This window comes from Acinonyx jubatus, chromosome A1, assembly GCF_027475565.1.
Source record: "Acinonyx jubatus isolate Ajub_Pintada_27869175 chromosome A1, VMU_Ajub_asm_v1.0, whole genome shotgun sequence".
In the NCBI taxonomy this organism is placed as follows: Eukaryota; Metazoa; Chordata; class Mammalia; order Carnivora; family Felidae; genus Acinonyx; species Acinonyx jubatus.
Genome location: NC_069380.1, coordinates 36,121,618 through 36,140,683, shown reverse-complemented (window position 1 = coordinate 36,140,683; position 19,066 = coordinate 36,121,618). Strand labels below are relative to the sequence as shown.

At 39.1% G+C, this 19,066-nt stretch overlaps 1 pseudogene; it reads left to right on the top strand.

Annotated features, from left to right (window-relative positions):
• The window catches only part of LOC106974511 (serine/threonine-protein kinase 26-like), a 30,434-nt pseudogene that overhangs the window by 9,860 nt on the left and 1,508 nt on the right, over positions 1-19,066 (top strand).

Below are 19,066 nucleotides of genomic sequence, written 5' to 3'. Positions count from 1 at the left end.
ACCTCTGCACCTTGGCACATGTTGCTTTCATTTTTACACTGCTATCCTTTTTTCTACCTAAAAGTATGCCTACTCATCTTTTAACACGTTAGGTAACACGTCCCTCTTCTATAAGCTCCTACTGGATTTTCCTGAGTGAGAAAAGACTTCTCCTTTCTTTAGGACATACATTCTCAATGGAGGTGACATCACACCCAAATGGACAAAAAATCGTGCCCTTTTTTATATAAGACACAGATAAAACATTAGTACTTAAACAGATACACAACATATGTGTGGTATTAAAATTTAATGTGGGAAGGAGTTTTTGAGATAAAAAATGTCTAGAAAGGCTCTTTTGGGACAGAGGATAATAATAATAATAATAATAGTAAAAAAGGCTAAGAAACATTGCCCCAAGATGACATTGTATCTGTACATATCTGAATTAGTCTTTATAATGTTTTATTGTCTCTATCCCCCACTAGATTATAAGATCTTGAGGACAAGACCCAGGTCTTATTCTGTTTAGTCCTGCTCAACACACAGTAGACACTTAAATACATGTTGAATACATTAATGAACCAATTTCCTCATATATTAATGAACAAATCATATGAGTGACTATTTACAAACTCATGATGAGATCTCTATCTGGGAAAACAACCGCTCATCCATCATCTGTCTCCAGTTTAGAGAGTAGAAATTCCAGGTACAAGAACCTCCCCTGCAGCCCCCCAGATCCCTCTTTTTCTTTTTCCAAGGATGTTTGGGGTACAGAACAGTTGATGGAGGAGCGTCCTCATGAAATTCCTGAGTACTTTATGCACATGGAGAGTTTTCAAGAAAAGCATATGGACTAATTACTTTCCTCCTTTCTTCTCCCTACCCTTTAAACTGCTAGGTGTTCAGTTGGGTCATTTTAGGATAAGACTGCTTATAAATATAGTTTTGCAAGCCATCACCAACAACAGCCCAGAACCCCATCCCAAATCACTTTCCAGGTGAAAAATAGCTGAGGTCCAAGACTGTAAGCTAACTGATACAATGTGTCCAAGAGAAAAGAGCAGAAACATTGCTATCAAATTGGATTTTCTGTGTCTCAAAGGCAGTGTTATTTTTGACAGGGTTGGATACAAAATACTTCTACAATTGAAAATGTATGATTCCTAGCACCTCCTTTACCCACGGTCTGTGGGAGGGCAGCATCAAAAAGCCACCCGGTGCTCATTAAAGACGGCCCTGAGAAAATAAGAAATCGTCCTCTACCAGCCCACAGTAAACACAAAGACTGAGCAATGTCTTCAAGGGTTTCTGAACAAGCAGTTGCTACTCGCTGCCAAGAGCAACTGTCTCTCAAACGGATTGTGCATTTGGCCTCCAATAAAGAGATTCTGTGCACTTGATGCAGCGAAATGATATTAGAGTAGAAATACAACTTTCATTGCACTGTTTTGCTTTCTTGGAGAAGCCAGGCTGGGGATGTGCAGGTGTAAAGCAATTAACCTTTTAATACAAACATTGAAAATGGAGCCAGAATTGACCCAGGAAATAGCTGACTCCACTGCCTGGCCAAGATGAGAGACGCCTCCTGCAGCATGCTAGCTCCTCGGTTCACAGGAAGGGAAGAGCATTCCAGGCCACACTAGGGTGTCAGTCACAGGGACTGCCCCGGCTCACCTCAGCCCAGCTCAGCCTCCAAGCCCTCACACGTCTTCCAGAGCATCTAGCACGGCTCAAAAAAGCACAGGTGGGGGGAGGTTCATCAGAGCTGGGGTGGGGGGTAGCCAGGGTAAGTGTGACAGGGCCCCAGCTCTGCAGAGAGCACGGCTCTTCTGGATTGAAAAGGGAAGTGACAATACTGAAGGAAGATGCCCAAGTGAAGCACAGATAATAGAAAAAAAATCTGTTCCTTTGTTCACCCAAACTTTGATACATCAGAGGCTATGCACACACACACACACACACACACACACACACACACACACACACATATATATATATATATAAACAAAACCAGAAAACAAACAAACACCCCATGGTCTTTGCCCTCAGGTGCTTACGTCCTAGGTACACAGACAGAAAACAAACAATAAGCTAACAAATAAGGCCATTTTGAATCAAGGATTGAACAATAAAGGAGAATAGATGTTCTAAGTAAGAATACTACTGGGCTCAGAAGAAGCTTTGCTCGAAGCTTGTTTCCACCCTGAGATTCATGCTGTTGGCAGTCAGGGGGCCAGAGCGTCTGTCTTTTCTCATGAGCTGATTTCCTTTGGGAAGTGGTCCACGTGGATGAGCTCTCTCCACATACCTGGGAAGACAACGAATGTAGGAGATGGAGAGGAGTTTTCAGCTAGAGCCCAGAATTCAGTGGCAGAGCAAATATTCAAAATTGAGCTTCCTGCCTTCAACTCCATAGTGTGAAATAGTCTGCAAGTTCTTGAGAAAGAAGTAAAAGAATCATATGAAGTTCTTTTACGAAGGCCCACAACCCTAGCCTCTCTCACCTCCCAACATACTTCAAACATTCAAAATCTAAAAATCAGTGGTGTGTTTCTATTTTCTCTCCCTCACTCTCCAGCATCCTCTCATCTCTACTCTGTAGTCAGTGAGAGTCAAGGCTTGGTGTAAGTCCACCCTCCGTCTTAACTCCCTTCCCAGAGGAGATGGTTATAAAGAGTGGCAGGCAGATGAGCACGTTGGCTGGTCTGACCCTACTAAATAATAACCTGGGGTCCCAAGACGCCACTTTTCACCAGAGGGCTACCTGATTGCTCCCCTAAAATAGCATGCAATTACTCTTACCTTGCATGGAGTATGCCTAGCATCAAGCCTATAAGTTCCTAAATGGATAAAGCCTAAATAAAAGATTTCTCAATGCATCTTGTTTCCTCACTGTTTGATGATGGTTACTGTTTGATTTGTGTGCACAGTATCTAGGATGCCCTGGGTGATTTCTACATTAATACATTTAAGGTCTGAACCTGAGCCAGTGTTTTGGTTTCCTTCCATTTTGCTTGAAAATAAAATAAGGATGCCACGAAGAATACACTTGTTGCTGCAACCATATTTGATATTCCTCTAAGAAGTTTGAAGTCTAGAATAGAAAGAATTACAGACATTACCAAGGTTTTTTTTCAAAGATTTCATGTATATTATTCATAATATTTTTGCCAGGAAAGTTCCTTCTGATGAGGAGAGTCTAGAGATTACACAGAGATAGTTATTGCCAAAAGACTGAATGTTGCATGAAATAAAACTGCCAATTTACAGTTGATTTTCAGCAGTTATGTAGTGTTCCTATACTTACTTCCTGATACTAAATATGTGCTCCTTTGCAACTGTGTAATAGCTGTGTAGATGATGATGATGATAAGGGAGGTAAACATCAGACAAAGAATTACTAAAAAACAGAGGTAACAGATTCATATCCAAGTGTGAGCATAAAGATCCAAGAACAGAACAAATCTTCTGTCTTCAAGGGAATATGTTGAACCAATATTCCAGATCACCACCATTAAGCATTGATTTGTCACATGGATTCTGAACTTCATCATGTTTGCCTTCCTTTAAAAACACGAACATCAGGGGAGCCTGGGTGGCTCAGTCAGTTGAGTGTCCGACTTCGGCTCAGGTCATGATCTCACAGTCCGTGAGTTCGAGCCTCCCGTCAGTCTCTGTGCTAACAGCTCAGAGCCTGGAGCCTGCTTCAGATTCTGTGTCTCCCTCTCTCTGCCCCTCCCCTGCTTATTCTCTCTCTCTCTCTCTCTCTCTCTCTCTCAAAAATAAATAAATGTTAAAGAAAAAAATGAATAAAAAAAAGAAAAAAACCACGAACATCAATTTAGAGGTCAGAGGAGAATAATCTAGTAGCAGTTTGTCCATTGGCAGGAGGCTCTGAGAAAGGAAAGATAATATAAATCTAGGGATAGATTCAGGATTAGAACACAGCAGCTGGTTGAAACCATTCAATACAATGCTCACTGGCTCCTCTGCCATTTCATGGGCCGTCTTCAGCAAATGTTCTACACATGCCTCTATATGCGCAGAACCCCAGCAGCTGGTGTGTTGAGGTAACAGGTGTGCAAACAATCCCCATATCTGTATTCTGACAACCAACTCCCACATCAGGCACCTACTAGCCCCAAAACTGAGAGCCTGACTCCAGCTGATACTCAAGGCAATCCCTTCACTCCTTCTTAGCCCTCATCTCCCATCTCAGCCCCAAGGAGTCTTAGACCTTCCCTGACCCATCAGTTTCCTCACCTCTTGCTTCCCCATCCTTGAGGGTAGGCAGAGCTAGGCACAGGTCACTGCAGTCTATATACAAACACACACACACACACATTTTATATATATCTACATACAAAGTACATTTTATAAATAATACTTATTTTCATAAGTGATACCTATAAATATCTTAATCTATGCTCATATAAAAGTATATTTGGCATTCTATTAGCATGTGCATAATTATTTGTAATAGCTTGAGTTTCAAAAAGCAACTAATACCGGTTATGTCCTATTACGGATGTCAGGTGCTAGTGAAATCAGAAGTTCTGTAAACACCCTGCTTCTGCTCTTAGTTTCTTAACTACTTTAACCTGTAGAGTAGTTCCTGGTACATAGTGACAGCTCAGCAAATATTAAATCACAAGGAATGGCCTAGAGGAAATACCGGACTTGGAGCTAGAATATCTAGATTCAAGTTTAGACCGATTCACTACAAATGTTCCTCAGCTATAATATGGGAATAATACCTCCCGCTTGTCCCTGCTTTCCTCAGAGGGATATTGATGGCAGAAATAGCAATAGTTCCAGAAGCAGTAATAGTATCAGAAGAATTAGCTTTAGTAGCAAGAAGAGTGACATACGAAGGTAGAAATTACATTTACTATATAAACAGTACATTGGAATAAATTCATTCATTCACTTGATTGTACCAAGAACCATACAATTGGCTAGATACAGTCTTTACCCAGGGAGTCACCATCTAGCTGGAGGACAAAGTTGTGCATGCCAGGGAGATAACTACTCGTACACAAAGATATACAAGGATGTTTTCTGTTTTCCTTCTCAGGGTGAGATGCTATACCATGAACCTCAGGGAAAGATGGCTAGCCCCTTCAAAGTAGTTATTTTTCATGCCATTTCCTGGAACAAATGTCTTATCTTAGGTAACTTTTTTCCTCTTGTATTTACCTAGGTCCTCTTTTGGCAGACCATTCATTGATGCACCATACCAGGTGCTTTGCTAAACCCTGAATTTCAAAGAAAACAGAATCCCTCCCCTCAAGTAAAGAATTTTCCCCCATTGCCAGGAAAAGCAATAAGAACTTACCAAAGGGACCGCTTTGAAGATAGCTAAAAGCTCACTTTGAAATGAAGTCTCAATATCGAGAGGTGTAGTGTCATATCTGAAACTTGCCTTCAAATATTGCAGCAAGAAATACATGTGTACACAGAGAGAGAATGAAAATATGACAAAATGTTTAAAACAGTTGAATATTGAGAGTATAAGTTCATAATACTATTATTTCAACTTTTCTATATGTTCAAAATATTTCAATAAAAAGTGGGAGCTAATAAGTACAAAACCTATAATGGAGTCGGATCACCATGAATTGAGGTACAGCTTCAAAACAGTCTGGCAGTATGAGCTGGGGGAAATTATTAACCTTTCTAGACCTCAGTTTCCCCATCTTGAAATGAAAATAATCTTTGTACCTATCAGGATGGGTTGTTATGAACATTAAATTGGATTACACATATCGAGCCCTTCTCCGAATGCTGACACTTAAGTAAAATAAATATTAGCTACTATTATTTTATTTTAAAGTAATACTTTTGTGAAATGGTGTAATCATTAAAATGTAGAAACCAGAAACAAAAAGAAAGTACAAAAAAGAATAAATAGAACAGACTAGAGATCCAGAAAGTCCTTCTAAAAATATGTTTAAAAGTCTTTTCCCAACATTTTAACCACATGGCTGAGCTAATAGCAAGTTAAAGGAAATCTGCTGATGTCAGAAAAAAAGTAGAAAGGGTGTTTGCGGAGAGGTAAGCAAGATCTAGAGTGGGCGCTGCTCTGGGGGGATATGCTAACCTCTGGTGGTTTTGATGCTGAGTTTTAATGGTCCCATTAATGAGGGAAACAAAGGCAAGAGACATAGAGCTTAAAGTAAATCTCCTTACAGCTTGCTGCCCACTGATAGACACCTGGAACATGCAGAGCATGACCTTCCTCAAGGAACTCATGGCTGCCTTAGCACCTAAATGTTCATGGTTCATTAAAACTGAAAGTAACCTTATCTTAACAGCAGCTAGCCCCTCAAAGTCCTGAAAGCCTTGCGTCCAAAATTCCTTAGAAACTTACTTCATCTCTATCCCCCACCCCCCACAAACTTAAAAGTATATAATCAGTCACCCATCACAGCCCATCACAGGAGGCAAAGCCTAGGGCTTGCAAAATGCAAAATTTTATGTCAGACACAAGTGAATGAAGTTAGGACTTCCATAAGGCAACAACAGCAGTAAGTGGTCTTCAGAAAAGCCCTGATGGACAAAGTGAGATGGGGAAGTTACTTGCTTAGTTCTGAATGGAGCCCATACTCACATGCATTTAGAAATAGAAGCTCTATCCCTGGGTAGTCCAAAACCACAAGCTAAATTTTACTTGAAAATCTATTCACGTCGGTAGTACCTTCTAGCACCTGTGGAAACAAACACAATCCTATGTGAGAGAAGTTACTTTAAGCCCACACTTCAAAGAATTCCCAGACAGAATAACCCAGAGACATGAATTCATGATCAAAATTCATGGCACATGAAGACCAAGGTAACATGAGCAAAGGTCGACCTTAACAACAGACTACAGAATGTGATTCACAAAACTATGAGTTTGTTAAGATGAGTTTGATATATTAAGAAAAATAGTAAAAGTATGGCAATGGAATAAGACACTTTAGAAGGCCAAATTTTGACCTCTAGAAGTAAAAAAATAAAATTACATTAAAAATTCAATTATAGATTAAATAGCCAGATAGGACACAGCATGAACTGGGATATAGGTCTGAAGAAATTATCCAGAATTTACTATAGACAATCAAAGAGGTAGAAAATATCGACTATCATATGGAAAGAATAAAAAGAATAGAATAGAGGAAATATTCAAAGGGAAAAAAAGACGGAAAACTTTCCAGAATTGGCAAGACTGGTCCTCAGATTCAGCAGCAAAGTGTCTGATGCAAAAACAAATGGAGATAAACCCACCTTATGTTGTAACTGCTGAACACCAAGAGACTACCTGAAAAACATATAGGAAAAAAAGATCAATGGCATAAAAAAAAATTATAAAAACAATGAAAGATAACTTCAATAACCACAATGGAAGCTAGAGGAGAATGGATTTATGTTTTCAAAATGCTAAAAGAAAATAGCAAAAAATTACAAAAACAAGATAACTTTATTTCAAAAAAATCAGTTGAGAAAAAAAAAAACCTGAGAGTATTTACTACCAATAGAAACTACAAAGAATTTTCCAAAGGAGGAACACGAGTAAAAAGAAAAATCATCTCAGAAGGGAGGTCTAAGATGCAAGAAGAAATTCTGAGCTTCAAAAATGATGAACATGGGGGTAAATGTAAACAAATAGCAACCTTATAATTTAATAATCAGGAAAAATGTCTGCATTTTAAGGCTTTAAAAAAAAAGCAAAGTAAAACTAAAATACTGCAATGGTATAACACTCACACATTATTGACATGAGTGCTTTTTAGGACAAAAGTAATGATGTTAACGTTACACTTTGCTAAATTAAAAAAGGAACTTAAGAATTTTTAGTGAAACCACTAAATGAAAAGAAATGTAATATATAACTTCCTTACTTCATGGAGTTTCTTTTAAATGCAAAGAAATTTGTTTTTGTTTTTGTTTTTGTTTGTGAAATTTATTGTCAAATTGGTTTCCGTACAACACCCAGTGCTCATCCCAACAGGTGCCCTCAATACCCATCACCCACCCACCTCTCCCTCCCACCCCCCATCAACCCTCAGTTTCTTCTCAGGTTTTAGGAGTCTCTTATGTTTTGGCTCCCTCCCTCTCTAACCATTTTTTTTCCTTCCCCTCCCCCATGGTCTTCTGTTAAGTTTCTCAGGATCCACATAGGAGGGAAAACATATGGAATCTGTCCTTCTCTGTATGATTTATTTCACTTATAAAATGCAAAGAAATTTGTATTAGGATCAATGGTCTAACAATAGCTAAAATACTCCTGGAAAAAAAAAAAAAGACTGGAAGTATCTGTCCTTCTGGATATTGAGTTAGGCGCCAAGGTATTGACACAGGAATAAACAAACAAACAAAAACAAAGTATTCAGATACTAAAAGAGAAGTATTTTCAAACTGGATTAAATAAAAACATAGCACAGTATATGCCGTTTCAACATCATACTGGAGTGTCTAATAATAACATTTACCACTTATTAGGCATACATGTACCAGGCACTTTACATGAATTATTTAATCCACACACAGTCCTATGAGGTGTACATTTTTGCCATTTTTGCCATTTTTATCCATTTTTCCAGTGAGAAAACTCAGGTTATATAGCTTGTCCATGGTTACACAGCAAGTTAGTAGCAGAGGTGGGTTGACCCAGAAAGACGGACTCCAAAATCCATGCTCTTAACCACCACACTATACTTTCCCAGCAAGCAAAATAGAAACAGAAATTTTAAAACAAGGGTTATAAAGGAAGAAACAAAACTGTCTCAGATGACAATTGTCTACATAGTTAACCCCCAAACATTTGCAGATAACATACTAGAAATATTGAGTGTTTAGCAAAATTGATGGATATAATATCAATATATAAAATCCCATTTTATTTCAATAAACCAAGAGAAGTTAAGAAAGCATACTTTTAAAACAATCATTTAAAATAGCAACCAAAAGTAAGATGCTCAGTAGTGAATCTAACAAAATTTGTGCAAGGACTTTATTTAGAAAATAGTTTTTTAATGTTTAAATATTAATGACCTAAATAAAGAGATATACCATGTTCATGGACAGAAATAAGCAGTATTAAAAGATATTAATCTTTTCAAAATGTTTTATAGATTCAATGCAATTGCCATAAAAATTCAAACAGTATTTAAAAAATTTTTTTTAATGTTTATTTTTTAGAGAGAGACAGATCGTGAGGGGGAGGGGAAGAGAGAGAGGGAGACACAGAATCCAAAGCAGACTCCAGGCTCTGAGCTGTCAGCACAGAGCCCAACGTGGGGCTTGAACTCAAACTGCAAGCTCATGACCTGAGCTGAAGTCAGATGCTTAACTGACTAAGCCATCCAGTCGCCCCTATCAGTATATTTTGTGGAACTTCCCAAACTGATTCTGAAATGTAGATCTGAAGATCAATGGTCTCAGGATAACTAAAACACTCCTGAAGGAAAAAATAAGACTGGGGGCATTTTTTTCTTATGGATACTGGCTTATTATAAAGCTAGAGCAATTTAGGCACCAACATCCTGACATAGGGGTAGACAAACCAATGAAATGGGATAGAGAGCCCAGAAATAGTCCATGTATATATAAAAGCCAAATATAAATTAGAGCTATCACACAGCTAAATAGACAAACAAACAAGAAAAAGGACTGAAAAGTCAAGCTGAAACAATTGTTACTCATATGGGGAAAAATGGATTCAAATACTCACTTTGTCAATGATAAAAATCTATCCCAGGTGGATCAAAGACTTAAATATCAAAGGTACAACTTTTAGGGAAAAAATATCAGGGAATACCTTTATGGCTTCAGCATAAGAAAGAATTTCTTTTAAACAACTCAAAAAGCCCAAACTATAAAGAAAAGATAAATGAATTCAACTACACTTAAAGTAAGGACTTCTATTCAGGAAAACACACACACACACACACACACACACACACACACACACACACAGATGGACAATAAAGGTGGTAAAAGGTAAGTTACATTCTATGAGACTATATTTGCAACATGTATAACTGCTAAAAGGCTAGTGTCCAGAATATATAAGAAACTCCAACAAAGCAATAAGAAAACGACAATCCTTTATAAAAGTGGTCAAAGTACATCAACAGACATTTCACAGATAAGGAAACACAAGTGGCCATTAAAAGATAATTCAAACTCAGTGTTAATCGAGAGAAAGCAAAATGAAAACACAGTGATATGCCATTTTATTCTCATGAAATTGATAAAAATCTGAAAGTATTGACTAAGATATAAACCAAAAGAAATTCTGAGATAATAGTGAGTTTAAATTGGTGCAATTTGGAAAATAATTAGGCATTCTCTTGTAAAGTTGAACATAAGCATTCCTCCTGACCTTGTGATTCTATATGAGTCTACATCTTTGGGAAATTTATATATTTCCACCAACAGATATATCTAAAACTGTTCATAGGAGTATTATTTGTAATATCAAAAAACTGAAAAATAACCCAATCGTCCAAGTAGAATAGAGTGGGGAAAAATCATGTGTCATACACCTCGCAATGGAATACTATACAGCATGAAAAATAGATGAACTATACCTACATTCATCAATTCAGATGCATCTCAAGAGTTATACCGAGAGAAGAAAGCTAGACACATAAAAACATATAGTATAATCCCATTTATATAAAGGTCAAAAGTAAAATTCTATAATTTATTTCTTAGGGAAATATACTATGTGGTAAAAGCATTTTAAAAAGCAAGCCAATAATAACAAAAATTTGAATTCTAATTCCTTTCTGGAGAGGAGAGAAAGGAGATGAGATCATTGAGAGACATATAAGGACACTCAAAGTTGCTGTTTTGCTCCATTTATTAATGTACCTTCTTGTTCATTTTGTTGCTTTTTAAGATGTACAAATATCTTAAATATTCCTCTGTTTATGACCTATTTCTCCAAAATAAAAAATACAGACCATCTGAAAACATGTACTTTGACAATACTTTCCATGAGTATCACCTATGACTTAATACTAGCTCAGATTTCAACACAAACCATAAAAATTAAAATAAAATAATAAAACAATGTGGGAAAAATTTACCCTTTGCAAAACACCCAACACATTTAAAGAATTATTATGATCATTTCAGTACTTTGTCCAACAGCTTGCATTAGGGACCGCTTACTGCTAGGGTAAAATAAGTTGGTAGGAGTTCTTTGAGTGCAGACAGCCCCCTCATAGCAGGTGGCAGACAATTAGCACCACCAAATATGGGAAGAATTCCATGATATTTGATGATCGTGAATGGTATCTCCTTGTGATAGAGGCATTGTCTGCCCTGGCTGAACTTTCAGTCTATACAGTGGAACAGATCATAAACAAGGAAATGAACAAGGAAATTCACAATGAATTGTGAAGAGTACTGTTAATAAAATGAACAGGGTTCAGTAATAGAAAATAATAATAAACAGGTGTGTGGAAGGGATTCGATCCTACCAGGCTGACCAAAAGGAGCCTCTCTGAAGAGATGGCATAGAAGAGATGACCCGAGGGAAGGGAAAGGGACCCATTTAAAGAATATGACAGGGAGAGAAATGGCCCCAAGAGGAAGCAGGATTCCAAGGTACAGGAAGTACACCTACCAAGGTTGGAGAGGAGATTTTGGTCTCTGAGAACATAGGGGCTGAAAGGTAAAATGTTGAGAAAGTCAAGAGTGGGACTGCAAAAGCAGACTGGGACCAGATCACGCGGGGCCTTGAAGGCCATGCCAAGGAGGTCTGATTCTTTTTTCAAACATCACTAGAAAGAAATGGAAATGGTTACAGTGTAGAAGCCGCATGATTGAATTTCCGCTTTCAGAGATTGCTCTGACTGCTAATTAGTGAATAGTAGAAACAGGGAGACAGTTACTGTAGTCATGGTACATTGGAAGAGAAGGACGGGGTAGAACTAGGGTTGTAGCAGTGTTAGCAGAAATCAAGCAAACAGATTCAAGCTACGTTTTACACATGAAATTAATAAGATGTGCTGCGAAATCAGTTGTGGGGGAAAATGATATAAAACTGGTATGTCAAAAATGTACATCGTTCTCATTTGCTAAGGATGCACAGTTGTTTTGGTTATTTCAACTGATTTCTGTCTTCTTTGACAGAAGTTAGAAAACATAAAAGCAAAAACCTCCTGGGGCACCTGGGTGGCTCAGTGGGTTAAGTGCCAACTTCGGCTCAGGTCATGATCTCACGGTTTGTGGGTTGGAGCCCTGCATCAGGCTCTGTGCTGGCAGCTGAGAGCCCGGAGCCTGCTTCAGATTCTCTCTGCCCCTCCCACGATCACACTCGGTCTCTCTCTCTCTTAAAAATAAATAAACATTAAAGAAAATTAAAAAAAAAAAAACCTCCTGATTACTCATAGCATTTGACCACACTGCCCAAGCCACTCTCTGGCACACACATTCTCCCAGGGGAAACAGGTGGAACGATCACAAACATGTCAGTATGTCACCAACTCTTTCAATCATCTGTAAATGTATATAAAACTCTCTCTATATAAATAACATCTCATTATTGTGTTTGTTCTCCAGTCTCAAATTTCCATGAAGGTGGATGATTTGAAGCCTTTCGCTACACAGCCAACTCATCTGTGCCCCCCATTTCCAAACACAGGTGTGATACCCTGACCCCCAACTCCTGGAATAATAAAATAAGCTAATGCTTCCTGAGAGCTTACTAGGCAGCAGCCACTGCTCATAACACTTGTAAATGTCAAGTGAAATCCTCACTTCAGCCCTGAGAGAAAGTTACTCTTATTTTTCCCATTTACTGTACATGAATTCAAACATGTTTACTGTTTCTGAAGCGTTAGGCTTTAGAAGGCAGCTCCTTCTGACTGACACCAAAGAGTGTGTTTTAAGCTGCTCAAATTGCACTTGAAGAATCTTAAATGTCTTTGCTGATTAATTGTGGTGAAAAGAGCCAATCAAAAATTTAGGAAACATACAAATATTGGGAAAACCAATCAATCTCTCGCCCAACAAAAGACTGAAAATAAGTGATTTCTCTATCACAAGGAGAGAAAAAGATGCAAGCAAATTTCAAGGAAATAAACTCTTTATTACCAAGTATTCCAAATGTTACAGAGTATATAGAATGAAACCAGACAGGATCCAAAGATCCCCCTTCAAATGGGGGGGGGGGGGAAGAATCTAACATCTGGATGTATAAAACTTAGCTTTCATTTCAGTTTTGTTTTGTTTTTTTCTCAGCTGTCACACTCTAAAACAGCTAACACTGAAATCTTTCTCAGCAGCTGTAAAATCCACGTGTGTTGACAGCTAGAGGAGACACAGCCTCTGGGGTGGAAGTCTCTCGCTTGCATTTAAGTACCAAGCCGGTAATGAATGGTTTAGAGTCATCCTAAGTCTGTAATGCGCAGTTTATGGTGGTTCTCAACCTCAGCTACACGTTAAAATCACCTGGGGTGCTTTCTTAAAATACTATCCCCAGAGATTTTTTTTTTTTTTTGGCCGTTCTCAGGTTGGCCCTGGGAACCAGTAGCTTTTACAAATCCCTAGGAGATTCTAATGTACCACCCAAGCTTGAGAACCACTGCTTTGGACCCAAGCCTGTGGGCATTCTCTTGGCGACAACAGAGCCGTGCTCTTGGGTTTATCACTGCCCCAGAAGGTAAGAAAATCAGCAAGAAGCTAAAGGCATCTTCTGAATTAATACAGCCACGAGGAGCAAACACTGTGGTTAGACCTCTCCCTCCCCTTCCTGCGCTGGCATTTGGAGGAACTGCTTACCAGCAACGCCCTCTGGGGAACTCAGCTGTCCATCAAGCTAGCCACTGCTGACAACTTCCTTCAGATTTATTTGCTTCAATATAACTTGTTAACACTCTGAGCATCAATAAACACTATAGTTTTCTTCATTGTAAGTGTGAATTTGCTAAGTATAGATTAGACAAGGAGAAGGCACCAAGTAGAGACATAGAGTACCTAGTATGTGTTGGACGTTTTGTATATTTTGCTTTTAATCCTTACAACAACTGTCTGAGGAAGGTATTTTTTTATTTTGGTCCTCCAATGAGGAAACTGAAGTTCAGCGGGATTATTAAGTGATTTCTCAAGGTCACGGGGCTACTGAGAGCAACACTGGGGAGGAGATCCATTAGATTTTTTACTATACCACACTGCCCCCTAGGGCTGCAGGCGTCAATGGCAAGCAGGGGCCGTTAAAAAAACTTCAAACGCCTGAAGGCTGGAAGCTTGAAATCCCCTGGTGGACGTAATTGGCTGTGATTGCTCTTTCCTCTGAACCCTTCGAGCCTTTTCTGTTGGTACCACTGGCTTAGCACTTAACTCTTGCCGCCTTTTGTTAATTGCCAGTTCATGTGCTTTCAGCTCATTGCTGTTACAAGCAAGCTCAGGCAGGGCAAAGACGATTCTTGATATTTTTAATCCACCTGAGAGCCTAAATTTGCCTTAGAGCAGAGCTCCTGTAACTGTATTGTACTTACGAATCACCTATAAACCTTGTTAGAAAGCAGATTCTAACAGACTGTCTGGGTGGGCCTGAGACTCTGTATTTCTAACGGGGATACCGCCAGGGATACCAGTGCTACTGGGGAGAGGATCACACATGGAGCAGCAAGGAACTCATTATTCCAAATAAGTGGGTTTTTTAACTATAATTTTGAAACAAGCAGTAGTTGGGTGTAGTTTAGTAAATTATATTTCACCACATATTTTACTTCTTCAAAAAAGTTGTCTCATTATCCTAATGAGACTGTCTACAATCGTTCCTTTCCCACTCAGTGAATCTTTGCAGATTGATTTGCTGATAGGTAGGACATCGCAACATGAAAAGAAAACACCTACAAATTACCGTTGCATTTTTTATGAATAACGCAAAGAAACATTAGCTGGTTAATCAATGGTTTAAAACAAGGATGGTAATACACCCCTCTCGTCATTGCTCCTATTAGCTCCGGACCCCCTCCTGTGGGGCCGTGACATCCTTGGGGATGGCATGGTAATTAGGTTGCTTCTGATAGGAAAGCTGGAGGTAAGTCTAACTGTACTCTGAGTGAGACCAGTCATTAAGAACATCAGCTTCAGGGTCAGTAGAACCGAGTTCAAGCCCTTGCTAACTTTTTTACTTTTCAAAGCTCATTTCTTGTCCAGTACCACCCCAAAGCAAGACTTGTAACTCTGACTATCCCCAAAATAGTCCCAAGTTCAAATCATTAATGAGAAATATATTCATACACTCCATAGAAGAGCTTTTCTCATTCAAAAAATGAAGTATTTCAATATTGATTTTGTGGTCCAACACATAAAAAGGCTTTATGTTGTAGTTCATACAATAAAACATTATAAATCCTTAAATATACCTTATCACGGTTTAGAAAAGGACATCTTTCTGACATTCACTTCTGTGCCTTCCCACCCCCAACGCACAAACACACATCCTGCTATTATGGAACAGTGCTTTACATGGATATAACTGTATGCCTCAGGCAGCCTCAGTTTCCTCAGCTATAAAAGGGAACTAATAATTCTTTATAGGTGTCTATGAAGGTTAGACGCATATCTCCCTTCAAAACTCCCTAGCAACCCCAGCCAGCAGGTCTCTCTAGACCATTTCCCCCCATGCACCCCTCTAACCTCCATCTTACCAGCCATACCCCCCAACTTTCTATGTCCCTTTTTAGAGTGATTTGCTGGTCTCTTGGCTTTTCCAGCTGGGATCCAATCCTTTAGATGACAGTGGAGAGTTAGACATAGCAAATAAATAATTTCACACACACACACAGTTCTCTCTAAATATTTATTAAATTAATAAATGGCTGGCCTTCCTATAAGCCAGGAAACCCCAGGGGATCCTCAATATTGAGTTCCAGAAAATCTATTAGAAAAATTAGAGGTGGAAATATTAAGAAGTTTCAGATATCTATATCCCTCTTCACTGGATTTTCTCCAGCCCCTTTTCACAAGGAGAAAAGAACAAATCAAAGGCAACACCAATTTTTGATGGAATCTCAGACATAGTGCTTTAGCAAGGACATCAGGATGTCAGAAATGCTGTTTGATAGCACCTAGAGCTCACATCTCCCTATGGCAGTCTTAAAAATGTATTTAGAAACATAAGAAATGCCCAGCCCCATAAAATCCGTGTGATTCACTTAATACACACTTAAGCTGTCACATGGGTGAATTGAGGATATTATTACTTCAAATATAGGTTTGTTACAAAGAGTAATGGAAATGGCATGTATGTTTCTTACCCTGGCAGTTAACACTTAGTAGATATTTAGTAAATGTTCCATTCCAGCTTATCTGGGTAGCAATTTTCATCACAAGTGTGCAGGAAGGAAGGTAGCAAATGCGTAGCCAACATCTGTGTTTGGTGAACTTAAAAATATAGAAAGCTCTGACCATGTCAAACAGTTTATATGTTGGGCAACCTTAGCTCTTGTAGCCTTCCAAAATCTTACGAACGGAGGTTTCAAGTTCTAAAAAGTATAGTTGTCCATGTACAATCAACTTGCATTTTATGGCCAGGAAAGAGGGAATAATAAAAACAATGTGATGATAGAAAGTCCCATCACTACAAAAAAAACTTCATAAGAAGAGATCAAATCATAGCACCAGATAACAGTCAGTCTAGTAAATCAGTGACATTAAAATAACTATAAAAGAGGGGTGCCTGGGTGGCTCAGTCGGTTAAGCGTCCGACTTCAGCTCAGGTTATGATCTCACGATTCATGAGTTTGAGCCACATGGGCTCTGTGCTAACAGCTCAGCACCTGGAGCCTGCTTCTGATTGTGTGTGTGTCTCTCTCTGCCCCTCCCCTGCTTGCACTCTGTCTCTCTCTCTCAAAAATAAATAAACATCTTAAAAAATTAAAATAACCATAAAAGAAAATCTGAAAAAAATCCTTACCTAAGGAAAAACTGAGAACAAGGAAATAATGACTATTAATTGAATAAAATTTAAGCTATAAACTTAAGATAGACAAACAAGATATCTTCACCAGAGAGAAATTTTTATTAAAGTCATATAAAGTCATATAAAGAGTACCTGCACACAAAACCTGTGGCAAGATATCAGAGCTAAATGATTGTATGGCAAACCAAAAACACAACACAAGACAAAACAAGAAAAGACCGCAAGATACTTTACGTTACATATTTATTTAGCAATGAAATCACCTTTTCTATGTCTCTTAGGGACTCTCAAGTATTCAAGAAGCAATTGCCCTTAAAGTACTAGCTGAAAATCTATCCAATACATTAATTGAATTATACGCAGTAAAATCTAGGGACTACAGTGAACACATTCAGGCAGTGTGCTCAGTACAAAATCTAGTACATGCGATTAACATTTCTAAGGCCAGAAAGAAAGCCCATGGGAATGAAGGTAATTTCCAGATTTTATCCACGTGTGGAACATGTCACACTACCTCCTCTCCTGGAGGTTTCTGAGGAATGCGTTTTATTCCAGTTGCAGCCGAAGGCATTTTAGAACTTCTCAGACAATGTGTACTCTATACCTCTGTCTCCCCTGCGTGTTGGACGTGATTCCTTAAGAACCTATATAAATGATCATGCTCAGGGATATCTTCTGTCTTCCTTTTCCTTTTCCTTTTTGTTTTTGTTTTTTTTTTTCAAGTTCACATGCCCATATTCCTGTTGATTATCTTACTAATGCTATAACTTTAATAAGCCGCCACCACCACCTAAAAACCTGCGGAGTCTATTAAAACACATTCTCGGGGTGCCTGGGTGGCTCAGTCGGTTGAGCGTCTGACTTCGGCTCAGGTCATGATCTCACAGTTTGTGAGTTTCAGCCCTCGCATCAGGCTCTGTGCTGACAGCTTAGAGCCTGCAGCCTTTGTGGATTCTGTGTCTCCCTCTCTCTGCCCCTCCCCCCACCAGTGCTCTGTGTCTCTCTCTGTCTCTCAAAAATAAATAAATGTAAAAAATATATATATTTTTAAACATTCTCAAATCTTGAGCTGAGAAAGAGAAGTACTAGCTAAACATCAGTAAGGACTGTTGTTGTAAAATATCAGAGACATACCAGCAGTCACCCATATTTTCTATTGAAAAATGAAACACTTAAAAGAGCAAATGTTAGCCCTAGTAAGGCAAGTACGTTGAGTGAAACCAGTATAGAAACGGGAGAGGGCTCATCTCAAACTCAATTCCCAAATAAGGATGGGGAATCGTGCCGTTGACTTCAGAACAGAGCTCATGACCCTCCAGAGCAGTTGGTCACTTGCGTGGCAAATTCCAAAAATTCCAGAAAATTATCCTCATCCCATAGCCACATCACATAGCCATATCTACCAGAAATGCACGTCTCTTGGATGATGGTTGCAATTGCTATTATCTTCAGGGCTGCTTTTGTCGGTTTCCGGTTGTTGTCCTCCACTTGGATGAGAGTGGTATTAGAAAGGTAATGCTTCGGACCTTGTGTAGTAGCGGGATCTAAATTTATCTGTCCCTTTCCCAAGAGCTGCAGTGGTGAAAAGATGGAATGAAGAGTGTAGGAGGACAGAAAGGCCCAGGGGGAGAGAAGGAGCAGGAGGGGGGCACTAATGACTCTAAAGACTGAATTTACCTAAGGCTGCAGCAGGGCAAACATTTGTTTGATGAAATCATACATAGAACAAAAACACAAAACAAAACAAAAAACCACCACCACCACCAACAAAAACATTTGAAACAGATAAGCCTAGAGCTGTTCTGATTGCTGTTACAGTTGGAGCCTGGACCTCTGCCCACTGTCCTTTCCTTCTAGTCGCCCGCGTAGTTCCGAAGGTGCTAGGGTTCCAGGAAAGATGGTTTGAAAACCACTGGCCCATTGGAAGTTGATATAGTGAAAGCCATCATCTCTGATGTAAGAACCGTTCCTTCCTTTACACCTGTAATTATACAGCGGCGACGCATAGACCATTGGCACCATTCAAGGGCAGTTCCGAGCCCCCACCACACACAGCGCCCAGCCCCCCAACCCCCTTCAGGAGGAGTTGCCGTGGGAGCAGCAGCCGGCGGGCGTCAGAAAGGTAAACTGAGTCCCAGGCGGCTGAGC